General features: G+C 39.0%; 1 long non-coding RNA gene across 1 annotated transcript in view; it reads left to right on the forward strand.

Moving 5' to 3' along the window:
- The window catches only part of LOC126094771 (uncharacterized), a 72,972-nt gene extending 56,879 nt beyond the window's left edge, over positions 1-16,093 (forward strand). Inside the window, exons 2-3 of the long non-coding RNA XR_007521876.1 lie at positions 5,657-5,743; positions 15,899-16,093. This is a non-coding gene — a long non-coding RNA (uncharacterized LOC126094771). The remainder of the gene's footprint in view (positions 1-5,656; positions 5,744-15,898) is intronic.
- Positions 16,094-24,583: the final 8,490 nt, after the last annotated feature.

Genomic DNA, 24,583 nt, shown 5'->3' on the forward strand with positions numbered 1-24,583 from the left:
TCTTATGTGGAGAAGTATTCCAAATTTGTACCACACTGTTTATAATGGTAATTTTATAAGCCTGTGTCCTTATTGATTGTACATGATACTTTCCTTTTCGTGGACGATGGAGGAAATGTGCGATTTAATAGAGCTAACGTGGGAATTTTACGAGCGCCCATGGAGTAAACAATGTGATTTACGAACTAGAAACATCCCTCAAACTGCCGCTGGAGTCCGTTGCGATCGCGTATACCACGTTGGGGCCCACGTACCGTATGCACAAGTCGCATCGTTCCTGAGCGTTCAGCAGCACGTTGAACTTGGCACGCTCAGCGTTAACGTTCGACAGCGCGGTCCGTGTGCCGACGGCTTAAGCTATCATCTTTACGGTGATTTCCTTCCTATGCTCATTAGTATCGATTCTCAAGAGCATTTGCGCATGTCATCTGTTGCATGGATTGATCACCGCGCTCTCATTTCATCAACATAGCGTCTGTGACACGTGAACAGCTGGCCACACAAGTGGGACGCGCCAAAACCGCAGGCCATTTCTGCGCGTATCTCTAACGGATCGGTCCTACCGATCGGAAGCCAATCGTTTCCCACCAGTGTGGGCCCTGCCTGTCCGATTGTGTGAGGCGTAATGCGGCTGATTTTCGTAGTTTCCCCATGGATCTAGTACCGAGGTGCTCCTCGGTAGGCCAGAGGTTACGGGCGATAGATTTCAGAAATTGCGACTGTCTCGCCGCAAGTGCGTTGTACAGTGCTGCGTCATACAGACATTTTCAAAAAATGGCTCTGAGAACTATGGGACTTAACTTCTGAGGTCATCAGTCCCCAAGAACTTAGAACTACTTAAACCTAACTAACCTAAGGACATCACACACATCCATGTCCGAGGCAGGATTCGACCCGGGACCGTAGCGGTCCAGACTGTAGCGCCTAGAACCGCTCGGCCATCCCGGCCGGCCCTGAAATCAGTGAAGCTATTTTAAATTTGTCATGCGACTCCAAGGAAATGCGTATGTTTGTCACCAGATGTGTTTCGTTTGATTGAAATAAAATAACAACAGTGGTCTTAATGAAACACGTACACCATTTTGCTTGCTTTCTCCATCTAAAAACAGTTAATTGCAAAAGATGTTGATGTTAGTACTTAAGATTTTTGCTCACACGTTTAGAGATACAGCTTATACTTTTTGTCAACTTATGTCTTTACTTGCCCTTGAGATCTCAAAATTTGTCAGGGAAAAATGCTAAAACTTGTCTGGAAATCAGGGAAATATCAGGAAACTTGGGGAAACTTGTGACAACCCTGATGGAACACGAAATGCTCACTAGTATCGCAGCCTCCTAACAGACTTGTCTTCCACTGATGCTAGAAGACGTTCCTCTGCAGACTAGAAGGAAACTGTGATACCAACATGATGGCTGTCCAGGCCATAGGCACGAAGTACTACAGTATGTCTTCAAAAATTGTTTCCAAATCGTTGGATTGGACATAGAGGACCTGTACATTGGCTGGTCCGTTCCACGGATTTGACGCCTGCACTGTTTTTCTTTTTTTTTCTGTGGGGAAAGCAGAATGATGCTCTCTGCAAGCACATACCAACTACACTCAATGATACGCAACTGAGGCCTGCTCTGACATCTCTGCTGAAATGCTAGCACATATGCAGCTGTCGTTCCATAGCAGACTGGAAGCGTGTGTTTACGTTGCTGGTGGTCATTTTGAACTCAATCTGTGATGGTTAGTTGTCTCATTATTGGTCAGAATCCATGTAACTAGTGCATGCACTTGCGTTCTTTAGTGTGTGTTACCTCACGTATTTTACAACTGTTGGTGTGGGAACTTTTCAAAATACAATATCTCGTTAAATGGCCCGCACTAGAATCCTGCAACAAATACAACTGACATTCCAACTTACCCTATTTCAAGTTTGTTAATATTAATTGGCATCGATCCATTTAAAAACGTGTGTTTTCACAAACAGGAAACTTTCTACGTATTGTTACAATCTCTTGATTGGCTAACAATACGAGCCCCTGAGTACCAATCCATTCTGTCAAAAACGCACATCAATAACACTTCCCATTTCCGCAATATTTGCGGTGCAAAATTTAAAGCGGTTCGCTCCCTATAAGGAGTGTCGGGGAACACGCAAAACAGTGCAGCCATGGAAGCATTTCCGAAACGGCAAGTTAGCAAACTGTTCGCGTCCCGTCGTGGTTAAAGCATGCTGCGCATGGTAAAATGGCGCTATCCAAATGCGACGCCGAGACAACTATGTCGCACAGGTGCACCACAGGCTGTACACTACTGGCCATTAAAATTGCTACACCAGGAAGAAATGCAGATGATAAACGGGGTATCATTGGACAAATATATTATACTAGAACTGACATGTGATTACATTTTCATGCAGTTTAGGTGCATGGAGCCTGAGAAATCAGTACAGAGAACAACCACCTCCGGCCGTAATAAGGGCTTGATACGCTTGGGCATTGAGTCAAACAGAGCTTGGATGGCGTGTACAGGTACAGCTGCCCATGCAGCTTCAACACGATACCAAAGTTCATCGAGAGCAGTGACTGGCGTATTGTGACGAGCCAGTTGCTCGGCCACCATTGACCAGACGTTTTCAGTTGGTGAGAGATCTGGAGAAAGTGCTGGCCAGGGCAGCAGTCGAACATATTCAGTATCCAGAAAGGCCCGTACAGGACCTGCAACATGTGGTCGTGCATTATCCTGCTGAAATGTAGGGTTTCACAGGGATCGAATGAAGGGTAGAGCCACGGGTCGTAACACATCTGAAAAGTAACGTCCACTGTTCAAAGTGCCGTCAATGCGAACAAGGGGTGACCGAGATGTGTAACCAATGGCACCCCATACCACCACGCCAGGTGATACGCCAGTATGGCGATGACGATTACATGCTTCCAATGTGCATTCACCACGATGTCACCAAACACGGATGCGACCATCATGATGCTGTAAACAGAGCCTGGATTTATAAGAAACAAATGACGTTTTGCCATTCGTGCACCCAGGTTCGTCGTCGAGTACTCCATCGCCTAATTATTCACATTCTTGCTGATGATGTGTACATGCATGAAACATTGACATCTGATCATTTTTTCTGGGTACTTTGCTTTCTTTTGTCAAGCTATGTAATTTATGGCTTCTGCATAAAATAAAATGATCAAAATACTGCAGCTGAGAAATGAATGGATAATCTTAACCTCAATTCACACTGGATGCCAACAGAATGAAATGGAATGTCAGTGTTAGGTGCAAGAGTGTTGACTTCACTTAGCCCAGTACTGAATGGTGAAAGGGCAGTTATGAGATCATCTGTGACAGAAAAAGTTGGAATATAGTATCAGAATAAGGAGCTAGTGATGCTAGGAGATTATATCTATAAAAGAGGTGGTTTAGAAAACTCAGACAAAAAGTACATAGTAATACTACTCAAAAGATAGATTTGAGTTTAATGGCTGTCTCTAAACAATACACCATCACAAAAATATAAAAGTTGGACCACTTTGTGTCTAAAGGTAGAAATGTGTACTGTTTTACAAGGATGAGACTGAATAGCTTCTTCCCAAATTAGCATCCACTAATATTGAAAATGATTCCTTGTTGCTTTTATTAACCATATGGACACATTCAGCAGAGTGGTAGGAAAGTGTGGAGAGTTACCCTTTCTCCCTAGAGAAACATGATCTTTACAAACCAAACTCTCATCCTGCCCCACCACATACAGCCATATCAGTTGAGCATCAATTTTAAGAAAGGTGGATCATGTAGATGACACTGACTCCCTAGAAATGTAGCCAGAACTGTTTGTCATGAAACTTCAAGACTATTTCACTATTCACCACAAAACTAATGAGTTCCCACTTCCCACACCTCAGACCCTGGCATGATTTTGACTGTCAATGAATCCAAGTCCTTCTCTGCTACTTTTTATGATTAGGTTTCATATGTCCTCTTGGGAGAAATATCAACCTAGAATTTATCACAGATAAAATGTTACAAATGCTGAATGGCACTTGAAACAAGTATCCACTGAGCTCAGCATCTTCTATACTGTTTTGTGAAAGCTAAAATGCTCCATCAGGTAAAGGCTGTAGAGAATTTTGGCAGGGGAATTTGCAGTTAGTGTGATACATAGAGCATCACTCACTACCTTGTGAGACTTTGCTCAGTGAAATGCTCTCAAAATAGCTGGGCTATTGTGTTGGCTCAACATAATTTTTTATGCCACTGTGATCGTTTCTGCGACACCTTTTAAACCAGATAAGGCCAGAATATCCTCAGAGCGCAAACTGTGTCTAAATGAGTATTGTATAGTAGTGCAAGCTTTCAAAGTATAATTGAAACTGATGGATGCTAATTATTTACATATTTTTTGAATAGTAAAATGCTTCAATAAGTTTTTATCTTAATTTTTTACATACCACTTTTATGCAGTGGAAATTTGTTGAATGTTTACTTAAATGTTTTCATCTGAAATTAAACGGTACTCAAATATTTTCTCTTGAAATAATGTGTTCATTATATAAGCTTCTGAATGAAACAAGTAAGGGTAAATTTGATACATAGCTCAGTGTATGGACAGGAGAGTATGGGAGATCAATGAAAGAGCTGGAACGTCTATTCCTAAACAGCATCACAATATGTCTCTGTGAAGGAAGGAAGGCTGAAAGATCAAGGTTTAATGTAAACAGTACATATAGAACAAGGATAAGAAGGAATCCATGTGTGTTGTTTTCAAAGGAACCACCTCATGACTTTTGCATCAGGTTCTTTTCTAAAACTCTAATCTGAATAGCAAGATAGGTATTTGAACATGCTCCTTCTGAAACATCAATCAATGCATTAACTGCTGTGTCAAGTTGGTTGGTATACCTCCTTTAGTTTAGAAATAACAACATACCTAAAACAATTTTTTTGCAACCCATGTTCACTCAGGTATGAGCAGCCCTTAGCGACCCGCCATCTTATTTACAACTTCCATGATGTCGCTTTTCCGGCTTAGATTTTTTTAGAATGTGACTTGTAAGTACCGCATCTCTTTCCAGTCAGTACACACTTTAGTTTATTAATGTATTATATACCTATTATTAAATGACCAAACACATGAGCAGAATGGTTTAGTCCTTGTGAACACATAGAAATGAATACTATAAAATCTTAGAATTTTTGTCTATAGAATTCTATATATGTACTACTTTCATTATGGCTACTCTGTCACTTGACACAAGACACAAAAAAGTAACCAAAACACAATGTGCATATTTTTAATCCATATTTTATATTTTCATTAGTTGCTACACCTCAAACTTATCTTGGCTTGTCCTTTACATTGTATTTTTGTGCAATAATTAATAAGTAAATAATTCAGACCACTGTTTTCTGTCAGGACTGCAGACGTAATCTTAAATTTCCAGCAGAGCTGCTATAACAACAGCATTCTGGAAGTTTTCTCCAACTTAATGGATCATATTTCATGACATTCTGTAGCAGGATGTACATGTATGTTGAGATGTGGAGATAAACATGAAGGAATCACTTACTGGAAATGTTTGCAGTCTGGAAAAGTGTGCTCATATTCAAGTCATTTCCATGTACAGGTGTTTATGAAAATAAAATGTCTGTCTGTTGCAGATACCTGCAAAGAGGAAGAAAAATGCGGAAAGCAGTGCAAGTGTCCTGAGAGCTGTAAATGTTGCCAGTCAGGGAAGGATGATACAAGTAAATATTTCGTCAGTCTAGGTTAATTAATAGCTGCAACTTTACATTGAACTTCTTTATATGTGACACACGTTTAATCATGTCCAAGATGTGTCAAAAGATAGTCAAGTTTAATTTCATTTTAAGTGATAAAAACATGCTGCTCATCATCTTTTCCAGAGTTTATTTACCTGCAATAATACAGATAATTACAAGTGTATGGTTCTACTCACTTACAGCACTATCACACTTTTTATCATTGCTTGGGCCTTTAGTTGAGAGAAATCATTATTTTCTGTTGATTTAAATCATAATGATTTATAGACAGAAACTGTTTTTAGTACCAGTACTGTTCTGTAGTCACATTAATTGCCAAGTCAAAGATCTATTACTAATGTTATTACAATCTTCCTCTTTCCTTATAACAATCCAAACATTACCTGAGAAAATTACAGACAGTTCAAAATATAGAACTTTCATGAGTGAGTTTGAGAATTCCTTTTATATCATCAGAACATTTCTGTAAGTAAGAATGTTACAACAGATAAGAATCCTACTGCATGAGCTGCTTGACACTGTACATTACAGAAGCTGTTACTGGCGGATATGTTGTGTGTACAAGTGAGCAGTGTTCCTGCGAAAAACGAAAATAATGTCGGTAAAAGTACAGTGTGTGTGAATTGTAAGGACGAAATTATTAAGTTAAATGAGTGTATTTTTAGCCTTCAGCAAGTCGTCAGTGCATTGAGTAGTGAGATGTCAGAACTTCGAAAAGAAATAAGTGAGTCGTTAGTCAAACAAAAAGCCAGTTCTCTTCCGCAAAAAAACTCTGAGTGGACAAATATACCATACAAAAACAGAGGTGTGAATACGAAAGCATCACCAGGGAGTAAAAATACCAAACAGTTGGAGGTTAAAAACAAATTTCAAGTTCTTTCCATGAGTGAAGAGGCGGATTTAGGCCTAACATCGGTAAGGGAACATGAACTTTTGAACAAACTTTGTATTCAGAATGGTGATACAGGCTCTGAGTTCAGCATTAACGCAAACAATGTAGGTGCGAAATTGAGCATGCCATCTATTGTACATAATAATGGGACATCTATTGAACGTAGTAATGAGAAAGACCTATCAATCAAAACGTACAACAGTGCAAAGACGAAAGTAATGTATTATTTTTAACGGACAGTCACGGCAGAAAAATGACGAGACTATTCAAAGCAAACACGAAATACGACGCAACAGGTTCTGTGAAGCCAGGAGCAACAGCAAAAAACATTATTGGTGTTGATTTACAAGACAAAATGTCGGGAAAAAATGACTACGTCGTGTGTGTAGCGGGTGCAAATGAAGTTGCGAAAAACGAAGCAAATAATTGTCTCACTGAACTAAAGAAATTCCTGGAACGCAGTAAACAAAAAAATACGATAGTTGCAACATTACCACACAGATATGATCTAATGTATCACTTGTGTAAATAAAGAAATTCGTAAAACTAACATTAAAATAAAACACATGTGTTCTTTGTTTGGAAAATGTAGCGCCCTTGATATAGGCAAATTGGGCAGATGCCGGCATACTACCAAACACGGAATGCATCTAAATTATGAAGAAAACAAACTCAGCGTTTTTTGTTTTTTTTTTTTTTTTTTTTTTTTTTGAGTAACATGAGAGATGAGGATTCAAAATTGCCTGAAGCATATCTCTCGTGTGTTCAATAGGAGTTTTCCACACCTCAAGCAATACTATCAACTAATGTACTGACCCACCTATGTAGGAAAACTAAATCTATCATTGTTACGGGTGACTTCAATGAGGACCTTTTAACAGAAAATCTATCATTGTTATGGGTGACTTCAATGTGGACCTTTTAACAGAAAATAGAAAGAAGACAGATTTCGAACATTTAATGTACTGTTACAATTTAGTACCAGTGGTGGACATTCCAACTAGAGTAACTGCCAGCTCTAGCACTTATGTATTTGTAGATAAGGATATTTGCAATAATTTAACCATGCAAAATATTATAAATGGTCTCTCTGATCATGAAGGGCAATTCCTCACTCTAAACCAAATGAATGTACAAAGAAAAGAAAATTTCATTTGGAAAACATTTAGGATTATAAACACACACACTACTGAAACCTTTAATCAGCAATTACAGCTTGTGGACTGGTCTCCTGTGTATGCTACAGTTGATGTTAATTCAAAATTTAATATATTTGTCAATGAAGTTACAAGCATTTTTGAAGAGCATTTCCTAAAAAATCAGTGAGAGAAAACTTGTTCAAATCTGGAAACAAGTCTTGGATTACTAAAGGCATCAAAATCTCTTGTAAAACAAGAAGAGAACTATATGCTGCAGCCAGGCGTTCAAATGATAACAATAGGATTACACACTATAAAATCTACAATAAAGTTCTGAATAAGACCATTCAGGCAGCAAAGAACATGTGCTTGAAGGCAGAAGTTGACAACTCCAGCAATGAAGTAAAAACTATCTGGAAATTTGTAAAGAAGGAAACGGGGAAACATGCAGTTTGTAGTGAAAATATCCAAATCGAAAGTGAGGGTAATCTTGTTAGTGATCCAAAAACAGTTGCAGACACATTCAACAACAATTTTTTAACAGTAACAGAAAAAATAGGTTTACAAGGGTCCGTGAAGCAATCTTTTGAAAGCTAGAGTACCTGGTTCAGTACAACATGTGAAGGTAAAAACAGTCACTGTTCAAGAAATTGAAAGAGTTATTAAATCCCTGAAAAGTAAAAACTGTGCTGGAATTGACAACATTTCTAACAAATTATTAAAATACTGCTCCAGCCATGTAAGTAAAGTTCTTTGCCACATTTTTGATGCGTCACTTAATCAAGGAATAGTTCCTGAGAGGCTTAAGTATGCAGTTGTAAAACCGCTGTATAAGAAGGGGGATAAGACGGATACTGCTAACTATAGGGCAATATCACTACTGACAAGCTTTTCAAAGGTTTTAGAGAAACTAATGCATGCCATGCCAGGATAGTTAAGCATCTCAGTGAACACAATAGCTTCAGCAAAAGTCAGTTTGGATTTCAGAAAGGTTTGTCAACAGAAGATGCAATATTTGCATTTACTGGCACACTCTTGGAATCTATCAACAAAAAACTGAAAGTGATTGGCATATTTTGTGACCTAACAAAAGCATTTGACTGTGTAAATCACCAAATTCTTTTACAAAAAGCTGCACATCTCTGTATAAGTGGTGCAGCAGGGAAATGGCTCGACTCATATCTGTCAAACGGGAAACAAAAAGTTGTAGTAGATAGTCAAGATGGTGTCCCAGTATCTTCAGAATGGGGTACCATCACATGTGGAGTGCCGCAGGGCTCAGTTCTGGGCCCCCTACTTTTTATTATATTTATAAATGATCTTCCTCTCTCTACGGAATATTGTAGATTCACCATTTTCGCGGATGACACTACACTACTTATTGATAATTCAGTAGATAAACTTGAGGTAACTGCAAATAAGGTTTTAAATGAAACGGTGAACTGGTTCAACATTGATGGTCTTATTTTAAATTACTGTAAAACAAACTACATTCAGTTCCACAAAACATCCAAAGATGAGGAAATATTTGTAAAGATAGGTGAGCAGACAATAACCAAGGCAGATTCCTCAAAATACCTAGGCTTGCATATTGATAGCAAACTGAATTGGTCAAACCACGTCGTGGATCTGTGCAAAAGACTAAGTTCAGCAACATACGCATTGCGCATTGTTTCTTCTTATAGAAATATGGAAACCATGAAGTCAGCGTATTATGGTACCTTCAGGCAATTATGACATTTGGAATTATATTTTGGGGAAATCAGCCACTGGCTAAAAAAGTACTGTGTGTACAAAAAAGAGCCATAAGGATCATGTGTGGAGTCCATCCTAGAGCCACATGCAGGAATCTTTTTAAGAAGCTTGAAATACTTACATCCACTGCACAACATGTATCCTCGTTGATGGCTTCATAAGGAAAGAAAAATCAATTTTTAAGCTGAATAGTGCATATCACAGTCACAATACTAGAAGGAAACATGATATCCACTATGAACATCCAAATCTAAGAATGGTACAGAAAGGAGTCCATTTCAGTGGCTGTAAGATTTTTAATGCCCTCCCTTCAAGAATTAAGTGTTAGGTAGATGATGATCTCTTGTTTAAAAAAAACCTTAAGGCAGTTCCTATTGCAAGGATCATTTTATACATTAGAAGAGTTCCTGAAATACAGTGTTTAACATCTCTTGTATTTTAAATTGCAAATGTATGCCCAAATTTGTATTTGTAATACCGAATATTTTTATTGTAAACATATATTTTGCAATATTTATTTCTCTGTAACACTTATTATTTTGTAATCTTTATCTATCTCTAAAATGTATTTTTGTAGTGGGACCTAAGTTACTGTTTACTGTTTTTGTTTTGTTTTATGTATTACCATAAATTCTGGCCAAAAGCTTGTAAAATTGACACATTCCATATCCTGTGATAGTGCCACAACATGGATCACTGGATCAAGAGATAAATAAACAATAAATAAATAAATAAATAAATTTCTTGTGAGTTAGAAGAATCTGGTATGATGGTGCAGCTCATGAAGAGAGTGGACTTTAATAGATGATAACAACATCCACAGATCTTGGTAGCACCTGCATGAACCTAATTTAAGATCCCTGTTTTGCAAAATAACTTCAGTCCCCTAGTAATGTATGACCTTCTGCCTCCAATTTTTAAGGCATATTGGATTAAGGCAGCACCCTGTTCTTAATAGGATAACAAATACTGAGACACAGATAAAAATTCATTATAAGAGAGAAAGGCTTTTTACTGTGTCACGAATCTAGGATCTTCATCATAAATGAAATTGAAAACAGTATCACAATTAAGAAAAAAATAGATTTAAATGTACTTACAATATTTCTCTGTACTTGAGATTTTCTGAATTTCTTTCCTTGTGAGAGATAACAGTACAAGAAAAAGGGAGAGAGAATGATTCATCATTACTTAGTGTAAAGACAATTTATGACAGAAGAGTGCAGGGTGCAATCATTAATTAGAGCTTTGTTTGATTGCACACAATGGATGTTGTGCATGTTGCATGTAGTATGATCACAAATGTACAAAGTTGTGATTGAACTATGCGAGAAATGCTAGTAAGAGGTAGAACTAGCATTTGGTGTGGATGAAACTAACACTATGGAACAAACTTTGTGAAAACATACAATTCTGTATTGTTGTTAGACTGGAAACAACATAGGTGATACAGGAACTCCAAAGGGCAGACTCAAAAACTGACACTTTAGAGTGACACTCCAGAATGATTTTGTTCATAAAGTTGTACATTATGTCTGTGACTGAATTTTTGGCTAATAATTTTTGAATAGGTCATCCTACACTGCATTATTAATTGAAGACTACATTAAAAGATATCTGGGATTTTGTTAATGTTGTCACTTATTGTTAAATATTTTTACAGCCATCCTAACTGTTACTTTGAGATGAGTCATGTCTGGAATTCAATTGCTCAGTATAACTGAAGAGGGCAGCTATGGAAACTGGCAAACTATTTGATGAAAGATGACCAGTTAATTAAGATGAAACATGAAAATCAGTTGTTTCCCAATAAAATTTAAGAAAGTTCTTATTTTAGTGATCTACTAAATTCTACCTTGTTGTTCTTGTTGTTGTTGTTGTCGTGGTCTTCAGTCCTGAGGCTGGTTTGATGCAGCTCTCCATGCTACTTTATCCTGTGCAAGCTTCTTCATCTCCCAGTAACTATTGCAACCTACATCCTTCTGAATCTGTTTAGTTTATTCATCTCTTGGTCTCCCTCTATGATTCTTACCCTCCATGCTGCCCTCCAGTACTAAATTGGTGATCCCTTGATGCCTCAGAACATGTCCTACCAACCGGTCCCTTCTTCTTGTCAAGTTGTGCCACAAACTTCTCTTCTCCCCAATCCTATTCAATAATTCCTCATTAGTTATGTGATCTACCCATATAATCTTCAGCATTCTTCTGTAGCACCACATTTCAAAAGCTTCTATTCTCTCCTTGTCCAAACTATTTATCGTCCATGCTTCACTTCCATACATGGCTACACTCCATACTAATACTTTCAGAAACAACTTCCTGACACTTAAATCTATTCTCGATGTTAACAAATTTCTCTTCTTCAGAAACACTTTCCTTGCCATTGCCAGTCTACATTTTATATCCTCTCTACTTCGACCATCATCAGTTATTTTGCTCCCCAAATAGCAAAACTCCTTTACTACTTTAAGTGTGTCATTTCCTAATCTAATTCCCTCAGCATCACCTGACTTAATTCGACTACATTCCATTATCCTCATTTTGCTTATATCTTCCTTTCAAGACACCATCCATTCCATTCAACTGGTCTTCCAAGTCCTTTGCTGTCTCTGACAGAATTACAATGTCATCGGCGAACCTCGAAGTTTTTATTTCTTCTCCATGGATTTTAATACCTACTCTGAATTTTTCTTTTGTTTCCTTCACTGCTTGCTTAATATACAGATTGAATAACATCGGGGAGAGGCTACAACCCTGTCTCACTCCCTTCCCAACCACTGCTTCCCTTTCGTGTCCCTCGACTCTTATAACTGCCATCTGGTTTCTGTACAAATTGTGAATAGCCTTTTGCTCCCTGTATTTTACCCCTGCCACCTTCAGAATTTGAAAGAGAGTATGCCAGCCAATGTAATCAAAAGCTTTTTCTAAGTTTAATTCTACCTTATAAAACAGTTTATTACACTTCCATACTTTAAGTAACCAATTTGTTGTTCTGTTTACTGTTTCTTTTATTAGAGTATCCCAGTTAAGCAAATATTCCACAACATCTCTTCAGTATAATTTGAAAACACTGTGCTAATCACAAGATTTGACTTTTAAAGAATCAGCTCATGAAGATGTTGAGCTATAACCAAGTCTCCCAGTCAGATCTACAGTTTCGTATTTGCTCTGAAGTGAATAATGCATGTCAAGAATTTTCCCGACTGCATAGCTGACCTGAAGAAATTATTCCCTTCATAGGCCATAGTTCATTCTTGCGTGTTGTACCCAGTTAACTACCACAAACATTAAAAAGACTTAAGAGTTTTAACAACTTGTTTTAAAAAAACTTACAGGTAGTACAGCACGCTTACATTTCACATGTACTCTTTGCATTGACATCAGAATTCATTGCTACTAACAGAATAATCACAAGTGTGAAATGCTCCCATTTTTCATGCTATTTGAGGTTCATGACACAATCATATAAGGGCGTACACTTCCCATTCAAGCAACTCTGATAAACCCTCTTGATCACTTGACCATCCTAAACTCTATCCAAACAGGCCTCAGAAGGCTCAACAGTACTGACTAATCACAATGTCATCCTCAGTCAATAGACATCACTGCATGTGGATACGGAGGGGTATGTGGTCATCCAACCATTGTCAGCTTTCGTGGCTGCCTCTTGATAGTACCATCTTTAAATCCCCAAGTCAGAAAACATTTTTGTAATTTTTTGATGTACAAGCAGTGTCATATATTGTATTCACTCCCCCTTTACTGATCTCCTTTCACCCTCACACTAATAGTTAGAATCTATCTTTTCCATAATATTTTACTGTTATCCATTTTAGGTTATGAGGTAATTGTTGTTACTCTTTAAATAATAATAATAATAATAATAATAATAATAACCATACTATAAAATATACTTAATCTTACACAACAAAATGTTAAAAGAGTCAAACTTTGATCATCAGGTACCCAGCACTTAGATTACATTCAGCACTTAGATTACATTTTTAGTCTTATATGTAAATGTCTGAAAACTGAAACTGAGATGTTTGAAACTTGAAGTACATTCCTTTGTAAGATGAAGGCTAGTAAGTTTGAATGCCACAGCATTATTACTGATTTTCTCCTCAACAGACTGTTTGTACCATCACCATACCCTCTGATGTTTTCATATTTTCAGTTTTATTCATTATCTGTCTTCACAAAGTCAGCTTCCTAGAATCTAAATTTCTAATTCACACCTTTGCAGTTAGTCCTTCCATTCACATTACATCTACTGTCAACTGATATTCATGGATATTTATCAATAACGCATGTAGTATTTGTATGGTGATACATAAAACAAAACTGTGAACAGTTTAATTACACAACTGCTCTATCATATACATTTTATGCATTTATATCAGCCTGCCTTATTAGTATTCTTCATTTTATTATATCAACTCAGTCTAACTGATGATATGCTTACTCCAGAATACTGCTCTTTCCTGTCCACTTAGTCTCTACTATCACCTGTTTATTTTTCTTTTCACTAATCTCATCTTTCCATTGTTAATGTTGTCTTTCCATCTTATGTGAGGCTTCCCTGATTACCAGGCAATTTCCATTGATCCACTAATTACCTCTAATTATCTAATGAGAAAATTTTGCAGTCTGCAGTCTTCATTACATGTCTTATCATCTCATGGTTGCGAATGCCAGTCCATCATTCTTCAACTTTTAATAGTCTCCAATCTTAAGTATCAAGGCATCTTGCTACTCCATCACATTATCTATTCCATCCCTTGTGCAGTGTTATGGACCCTTGCTAACAGGTGTACCAGTCATGATTCCAACATGAATATAAAATCCCATTTTAATGTTCTCCTCCTAAATTTCAGATAAATAAAAAGGGAGTGGTGGAAGCAATTCAACAGATTAACTTGCTTTGAATTTAATGTAAACAGTTGCTCCCGATTTGTTCCTTCCATATCCCTTATCCTCAATATCTGCTTAAAGCAGTATTGTTTCCTACATGTAGATTGATTCTGGTCGTATTTTCCCTTGGATGTCCATTCCTCTTCTACCAAGATGCAATTTGATTGTGTATTTTTCCATTTTGTGGCATTTTGTTTCTTTTGTTGACAAATATACTTGTCTTCAACAGACTAGCATTTTCTCTTCATTTTATACTTATGATGAATGTATATGTTTAACCACTTATGACCACTAGAAACTGATTCTGAAAGCTTTTACATTGGCTACTTCTTTCATAACTTCTTAGTTACTAAAATTTGCATCCAAAAATAATTATTTTGTTACAGAAGAGTGGCATTTAACTAAAAATATTTTCATATGAAATGGGAAGGCATAATCGCCCTTTTTGGGCACAAAAAGTGTGAATTTCTTAAAAATATGGTATCAATGATGGAAAACGTTAACTAATAAGTCTTTTCATTGTGGGCAGATCATTTTATTTAGATTTTGTTGGGGATTGTTAACATGATTGTATACAAAACTATCATAAGTGTAAGGCATTTTCGTTCTACAGTAAATCTGAAAAGCTTCGGATTATTAGTATAACCAGAATTATTTGTTTTGTACAATGCATTCAGTAGTTTAGCTTCCTCACAGTGCTTTGGTGCAGCAATAGACAATTCTATTTCCTAGCTGGCAGTAGTGGTTTTTCACTGAAGTCATGTGACAACCATGACACCAAGTCACATCACACAACAAACAGAAGTGTTGCATGACAACATATACAGAGCTTTTGCACTCCTGTGCAAATAGACTTTGGTAGGGGCTGGCAGCAGTTCATCAGATGTAGGCCCACCTATTTCACACAGTGATGTCAGTCATCAATTTCATTGTCCAACAATGAATTTTCACGTTCTTTGTCACTTTCTGGTCTGCTGAATTCAGTATCAAGCTCCTCATCACAATTCACTTTCAGAATACACTTTGCAGTCACATTAATCAATTGAAAATAGACATGTTATTGTTGACTATACTGAAGGTGCACACAGTCAAAATGATGTTTTGTGGCAATAAATATAACCAGAACGTAACTGGCAAGCTAAGAATGCGAAACGGGACAGGTTTTCTTGGCTGAACACATAATGTTTTTCACAAAAATAACAGCAGAGTAACATTTTTTAATTCTTCTTATTCAAGTCTTGGTTACAGTTAACGAGATAAAGATGTAGTAATAGTACTTCAGATAAAACCTGCTTCACATACTTCAAAATACTCATTTTTGGACTACTTTTGATGCAAAATTTTCTTTTTCGTATCTAGAGATATACTGTCTATGGATTAATAATGAGAAAACTCATAAATATTTTATTTGTTTTGCAGAGGGCAGCCAATGTGAGTGCAAACAGGGTGAAAATGCTCCTTGTGTGTGTCCTGAGAACAGCTGCAAATGTGAATGAATAACCTTAAGCATCAGCCAGTGTTGCACTTACAGTACCAATCTTTAAAACTTGTGCCTGTGTTATAAATTATTTTAATTATGTCCCTGAAGAACAATAAAACATATGTACAGTAAAATATACTGTAATTCTGTTTCATTTGCTTCAGCAACAGAATCATGCCATTCATCAAAATTAGAAACTGCTATGGAACTGTATGATAATTGATGAGATAATAACACAATGCCTTTTCTTAGGATGATATTTTTATTTTCAACATCATCTAAACAGTTACAGCAGTTTATAAGCACTAAAAAGGAGGAAGTATGGTATTTCAATATTTCAGTGCATGTGCGTTTGACTTCTGTTATAGATGTAAGGACTTCCAACATTTATTGTTTTACAAGTTGATTTGCTACAATATGGTCAAACAGATCATCCTTTACATTTGATAAAATCAGTAACCATGTCCTCGATTCAGTTATTGGTTTGAACACCACTGTATTTTACTAGGCAAGGTCCTATTGGAAATGGTATAACATCACTTTCCTCAGACCTGAAAACGAACTCATCACCCAACGACTTACAAGTGGACCAGTAGTTTGACATACACTCCAAACACTAATGCAGCTTACTTTGTTTCTCTAAGTTAATTAAAAGTCAAGTTACATGACAATGAAGTTGTAACGTACCTTTTGGGATGCCCCATAGTTGTAGTTTTGCTTCTGTAGGAACTTAAAATTTTTCAGAATGCTGTCTGATTAATTCAGGCATCAAGCTGCAGTTTTTTATACTGGGACAATGTCCTTATCCACTTCTGTTTTTTTCATAAATCATTGAGAGAAAAATGTTAATGCGTATTTGAACTACACTGCTGAAAAAAAACCTAGTACACCTGGAAAAATGACATTGTTTTTGACCCAGTAACAGCATATGCCAACTGGGAGATAGTAGATGAACAGAAACAGTTTCAACATTGTCCACTAACAGATGGCATAGTGGCATAGCTAAAGAGCATCAACTATGTCTACTATATAATAGGGAATGCTCACAGCCGGAAGCCTCAATGTGATACAAATATGTGATGCAAGCAGGCAGCCATGTGACGGAGATGCACTCATGCTTCCTACAGTCAACTGATTAAGTTTGATAGGAGTCAAATTGTGGCCTTCTGAGTGGCAGGATGGTCCTTTTGGAGAACTGTCACACAAATTCGATGTGCTGCTTTGTTGCACAACGATGCTGATAAGTGTCACATGAACATTCTCGCACTTATAGATGAGGGTCTGGGCATTTATGCAGCACAGGCACCTGCAGTGGAAGGCCGTAAAACTACCACAGCATAGATAAGAGAGCTTGTGAGCCCACATATGTTGACACTAACTGTTGCAAATAGGATATTAGTAGTGAGACTACAGGCACGCGCACATCTAGCCCATTTTCCACTCGTGCCACAGCATCAATGTGCATGACTCAACTGGTGCCACCAGAGAATCAGCTGGATGACGGAACTGCACAGCGTGGTCTTCAGTGATGAAAGCGGATTCTGCTTTCACGTAACTGATGGTCATTTGCACATACACTATAGATCTGGTGAGGGCTGCCTTGTAGAATGCACCTGTCCAAGACACTCTGGCCCCACTGCAGGCCTTCTGGTCTTGGGTGCAATAAGCTACAACTTTATTCATCTTTAGTGTTTCTGTTGTGACTTGGCAAGACAGCCAAGCCACTATGATTGGTAGCCGAAAGGCACGCGTTTAAGCTCACGCAGGCTGGCGTGAGGTCTGGAACAGTTAAAGGAGTTGAGTCTAGTAAAAATAATACGTAGCTGCTGGAATACTTAACTTTAATCCATAATTGGTGAACATCGGTCTGACGGTACATGCATCACAAGATAAATAGCAAATGATAATGGCCCCTTGCTAGGTTGTAGCAAATGACGTAGCTGAAGGCTATGCTAACTATCGTCTCAGCAAATGAGAGCGTAATTTGTCAGTGAACCATCTCTAGCAAAGTCGGCTGTACAACTGGGCGAGTGCTAGGAAGTCTCTCTAGACCTGCCGTGTGGCGGCGCTCGGTCTGCAATCACTGACAGTGGCGATACGCGGGTCGGTCGTATACTAGCGGACCGCGGCCGATTTAAAGGCTACCACCTAGCAAGTGTGGTGTCTGGCGGTGACACCACAGTTTCTGGAGGGGTGAACAAGTGTTCAGTATGTGCAGAATGTTGTTAGACCCATTCTTCAGCCATTCTTACAACAGGAAGGTGATGTGTTGTTCCAACAGGATAATGCTCACCCACACATTGCCCATTAAACTCAATGTGCTCTGCACGACGTGCAGCAACTTCCCTGATCACCACAATCTCTGCATTTTGTCGCCAATCGACAATGTATAGGATATGATGGGACGAGAAGTAACTTGCGCGACTCGTCAACCGACATCTCAAAAATGGCTCAAAATGGCTCTAAGCACTATGTGACTTAACATCTGAGGTACTCAGTCCCCTAGACTTAGAACTTATTAAACCTAACTAACCTAAGGACATCACACACATCCATGCCCGAGGCAGGATTCAAACCTGCAACTGTAGCAGCAGTGCGGTTCCGGACTGAAGCGCCTAGAACCGCTTGACCACAGCGTCCAGCAACCGACAGCTCTTACAGAAAAGGTCAAGCAAGTGTGCTATAATATATCTCAGGACAGCATCACCATCTGTACAATTGACTGGATGCCAGATTCGGTGCCTGCATTTCCACCTGTGGAGGCTACACCGTGTACTAATACGGGTGTTGCAGCATGGGTTGATACTCTGTGCCTCAGAACCACTTCTGCTACTGATCTGTAAATAAAATCATTTCATGTACTCCATATGCACTATTGCAACAATAAATCGTGAGTGAACTGAAGATCTCGTGAAAGTGATTCTTAAATTTTGTAACATTAGGTCTTAACCATTAGTCCAAAAAATTAATACGGAAATGAACATGAAAATATGACTCATTAACTATGGAAATTGCTTAATGCTAATGATGATGATGGCCAAGTATGTGTGAGAAGTGCACTTATTTATCCATACATCCACTATAAACAGATCAGTTTGCTTTTGGACCAGTGTCATATGGCATGTATTACACGGTTGAGATTTTCCTGGGTAATGAGAGCCTATTCTCAATGGAAAGTTGCAATTATGGCTGTAATCAATGTATAACTTCTACACCTGGATCTTCATCCATACTCCATAAACCACTATGAAGTGCGTGGTAGAGCATATGTCCTAGTGTCACACAAAAAAGATTGGTTCAAATGGCTCTGAGCACTATGCGACTTAACTTCTGAGGTCATCAGTCCCCGGGAACTTAGAACTACTTAAACCTAACTTACTTAAGGACATCACACACACCCATGCCCGAGGCAGGATTCGAACCTGTGACCGTAGCGGTCATGCGGTTCCAGACTGTAGCGCCTAGAACCGCTCGGCCATCCCGGCTGGCAGTGTCACACATGTACGGTTTTTTTTCCATTCCATTTGTGCATGGAAGGAGGAAGAATGGCTGCTTAAATCTCTGTGTGTGTGCTGTAATTAGTTGTTATCTCGTCTTTTCAGGCGCAGAGACAGTTGTATGTTGGGGGCTATAGTATATTCATAATTCCTCTCTCAATAGGCTTTTGTGGTGTAGTTGGTGCCTGTCTTCAGGGGTTTTCCAGTTCAATTTTTTCAACATTTCTGTAACACTCTCCAGTGTGACAATTCCTGTTGTCCTCCTTCACATATGTTCAATATTCCCTATTAATCCTGTTTGGTTTGGATAGCACACAACTTAGCAACATTCTAATGTAGGATGCACAAATGACTTGCAAGCAATGTCATTTGCATCCTACCAATGAACTGAAGTTTGCTTCCACTCTTACTGATGACTGAACCTATGTGTTCATTTCATTTTGTATCCCCACAAGTTATTACACCCATGTATTTGTATGAGTCAACTGTAGTCATAGGATGTATACACTCCATGATGAGTTGCACAGGTGTTTTTAAAGCAATCTCTTATGTAAATTATTTTTCTGATACAAAGTAGGCATTCAAAGTGTCATCTTTGCTATCATCACCATGAGTGGACAAAAAGTAGGTCAACATCTGAAGCACACTAACATACACTCCTGGAAATTGAAATAAGAACACCGTGAATTCATTGTCCCAGGAAGGGGAATTTTTATTGACACATTCCTGGGGTCAGATACATCACATGATCACACTGACAGAACCACAGGCACATAGACACAGGCAACAGAGCATGCACAATGTCGGCACTAGTACAGTGTATATCCACCTTTCACAGCAATGCAGGCTGCTATTCTCCCATGGAGACGATCGTAGAGATGCTGGATGTAGTCCTGTGGAACGGCTTGCCATGCCATTTCCACCTGGCGCCTCAGTTGGACCAGCGTTCGTGCTGGACGTGCAGACCGCGTGAGACGACGCTTCATCCAGTCCCAAACATGCTCAATGGGGGACAGATCCGGAGATCTTGCTGGCCAGGGTAGTTGACTTACACCTTCTAGAGCACGTTGGGCGGCACGAGATACATGCGGACGTGCATTGTCCTGTTGGAACAGCAAGTTCCCTTGCCGGTCTAGGAATGGTAGAACGATGGGTTCGATGACGGTTTGGATGTACCGTGCACTATTCAGTGTCCCCTCGACGATCACCAGTGGTGTACGGCCAGTGTAGGAGATCGCTCCCCACACCATGATGCCGGGTGTTGGCCCTGTGTGCCTCGGTCGTATGCAGTCCTGATTGTGGCGCTCACCTGCACGGCGCCAAACATGCATATGACCATCATTGGCACCAAGGCAGAAGCGACTCTCATCGCTGAAGACGACACGTCTCCATTTGTCCCTCCATTCACGCCTGTCGCGACACCACTGGAGGCGGGCTGCACGATGTTGGGGCGTGAGCAGAAGACGGCCTAACGGTGTGCGGGACCGTAGCCCAGCTTCATGGAGACGGTTGCGAATGGTCCTCGCCGATACCCCAGGAGCAACAGTGTCCCTAATTTGCTGGGAAGTGGCGGTGCGGTCCCCTACGGCACTGCGTAGGATCCTACGGTCTTGGCGTGCATCCATGCGTCGCTGCGGTCCGGTCCCAGGTCGATGGGCACGTGCACCTTCCGCCGACCACTGGCAACAACATCGATGTACTGTGGAGACCTCACGCCCCACTGTTGAGCAATTCGGCGGTACGTCCACCCGGCCTCCCGCATGCCCACTATACGCCCTCGCTCAAAGTCCGTCAACTGCACATACGGTTCACGTCCACGCTGTCGCGGCATGCTACCAGTGTTAAAGACTGCGAGGGAGCTCCGTATGCCACGGCAAACTGGCTGACACTGGCGGCGGCGGTGCACAAATGCTGCGCAGCTAGCGCCATTCGACGGCCAACACCGCGGTTCCTGGTGTGTCCGCTGTGCCGTGCGTGTGATCATTGCTTGTGCAGCCCTCTTGCAGTGTCCGGAGCAAGTATGGTGGGTCTGACACACCGGTGTCAATGTGTTCTTTTTTCCATTTCCAGGAGTGTAGATATAATGGTCCTTTGTATGAATTAAATGATGCCTATGCAAAGTCACCATCAATTCTGTGTTGTGCACTCCCTTTTTAATATATTGCGAGAAGTTTGAGAACAAGCAATACGTTTCTTAGTCAAGCAATTAAATACATTTTTTAGGTGAAAATGGCCATGTATTTTTGTATGTTTCCTGATCCAAACTAATGAAAAAAAAGAAAGAAATGTTGGTCACCAACACTACAGCTTCCTGGAATATTTGTGCAAATGTAATGAGCACCTTTTTTTTGCCATATACGATATTCAAAACTGGAATGCGCATAAGATTCGATAATGTATTACATTCAAGTGCAAACTTGAATCCATCATTTATTGGAACATCATTGAAATTTAGGCATTCTTACTCATGTCACAGTGCATTGTTGTAATTCTCAACTTCATTACATTGTTGTTGACCTATTACCGTGTAGTGTGTTTGCATTAGGTAGTTATGAAATGGAAGGCAAGCAGAGAAGTTCTCAGCAAATGATGGCACTTTTAAGTGTAAAGTAATTTTTTTTTTTAGTCTTGGAGGAATGACATTTGTGTTAAGCTCATGGGCATTAGTATAAATAAACCTTTCCAAGGTTATGGTCAGGAACAGCACGAAAAATGATTTTGCCAACCAAACTGTGAACTGACTCAGACAGGAAAAATTAAGCATGCTGAACCCCACATATCTGCACAGTGGGTTTTGGCTGCCTGGAAAAGCACTGAAGCACCGATAATCGTAAAGTCATTCAAGAAATGCTGTATTTCAACTATTCTACACAGAAGTGAAGACATTTGTGTTAAATTTGTGCTCTAGAACAACACTGAGGACGATGGAGGAAGAGGAAATGAATCCGTTTCTGATGTAGATTCCTCCAAAGATACCAGCAATGATGATATTAGTGAATAATGTTGAGTAATGCCTGTAATTTATGGAATGTTAGCTTGCATGTCATGTAGATAATCAAGCTGGCATTCTTTTTCTTTAATAACTACTGTTGTTTCGACAGTTCAATAAATTTAAACTACCAGAGATGTGCCAACAAACTTTTTTTTTTATGATGTTGATGTTTAAACTAGGGGCGATCATTATGTTCAGCGACACATTATATTTGCATAAATACGGTGGTCTTTTATGCTGAGAAATGCTCTCTTTGTCTGTGCTAGATTTCTCCTTACGTTCTCCTTGCGTCACCTGCCATGCACTTATTTTATTTCCATGGAAGCAGAATTCCTTTATTTATGTTAAGTTATTAGTTATTAACCTCATTCCTGCTGCTCATCAATAATTTCATCTTTCTTTGGATTGCCTTCAATCTTTATTATACACTAAGTAGACTGTTCACTCTATTAAACAGTTCCAAGTCTTCACTTTTGCAGGTGATAACAAGACCATCATCAAACTTTACCAATAATATATTAGGTCTACAACTTCGCTTCTGCAGTTTTGCAATAGACAGTAGTAACGGCAAGTGGGGTTCAGGTGGTTGGTGACAGGTGTAATACAATAAGCTTAGACACCTGAAAACATAATGCTATAAAAATATTTGTTGATTTGTGATTGCATCATAAAGTTATTCTTGATTAAGTACGTCAACTTGCATACCCATTCCTCGCCATTTGCGGGAAGTTTTAATTTTCTGCTATAACATGAAGAAATCTGCGACTGTGTGGCGCTTAAAATGCTGGGTAAGACCAATGGTGAAGGAACTATTAGTGGAAGGACGTGCAGAGAATGTTTTCAATGCCTTAAGGACAGTGATTTTGATGTCAAAGACTGGCATGGCGGTTGAATACAGAACGTTTTCATAGCTAGTGAAACAGACAAAGACAGTTACAGGACATCATTATCAAAAGCAATTGATGCATTCAAGCCCATCACTGAAACACAAATGGCCACAATACAGCGATAGACAAGTAAAGGTAATTTTGCAGCAGATCAGTGCTTGACCCCATGTCGCAAAACCCATCAAAATATACATGGAAATATTGAAATGAGAAATCCTATCCCTCCCGCCATATTCTCCATATGTTGCTCTCTCTGACTGCCACCTTTTTCGTTCAGTGGCATGCAGTCTGGCTGACCAGCACTTCCGATCATTTGAACAAGTGCAAAGTTGAATCGACTCATGGATCCCCACAAAAGACACCCAGTTCTTCCACCATGGGATTCATATTCTATCTGAAAGATGGGAGAATGTAGTGGCCAGCGATGGGCAATACTACGAATCATAATTTTTTAAAAGTTTTCACAATAAAGCCCCAAACTTCAAGAAAAAATGGCAGAAGCAAAGTTGTGGACCTAGTACTTTTACTCTGAATTTTAATCCCACTCTTGAACCTTTCTTTGATTTCCTACATTCTTATTCAATCTACAGGTTGAACAGTAGTGGTGAAAGACTGCATTTGTGTCTTATGCCGTTTTTAAGCCAATCAGTTCCCTCTTGGACTTCCTTTCTTATTGTTCCATATTGGTTCCTGTACACAGTGTGTATTATTCATCTTTCCCTACAGTGTATACCTATTTTTCAAAGAACTTCAAACATCCTGTAACACTTAACATTATCAAATGCTTTTTCTAAGTGTGTAAGTCCTATGAAAGCATCTTCATTCTCATTCTTTTGTATGTTTTTGTGATCAGCAACTTCAGTGCATGAGCTGTCAATGTGATTGTAAAACAGCTCCACATTTATCTGCCTTTGCTGTGTTCAGGATTGTGTGGACAATATTCTTATAAAACTTTGACAGCTCCAGTCTCAGATTCTTCACAGCAACATGAATATTCACCATTTGAGCCTTTCAATAAATATTATGGGTAAATTTAATGTACAGATTTGATTCTTTACAAATGCTCTAAATATTAATTCTGGTGAATGTTTAACAAATTAGAACTTAACATACACAAATCCTTACATAAAATGTTACCTACTCTTTCTAAAAAAATGGCTCTGAGCACTATGGGACTTAACATCTTAGGTCATCAGTCCCCTAGAACTTAGAACTACTTAAACCTAACTAACCTAAGGACATCACACA

Source organism: Schistocerca cancellata, chromosome 8 (assembly GCF_023864275.1).
Source record: "Schistocerca cancellata isolate TAMUIC-IGC-003103 chromosome 8, iqSchCanc2.1, whole genome shotgun sequence".
Classification (NCBI taxonomy): domain Eukaryota; kingdom Metazoa; phylum Arthropoda; class Insecta; order Orthoptera; family Acrididae; genus Schistocerca; species Schistocerca cancellata.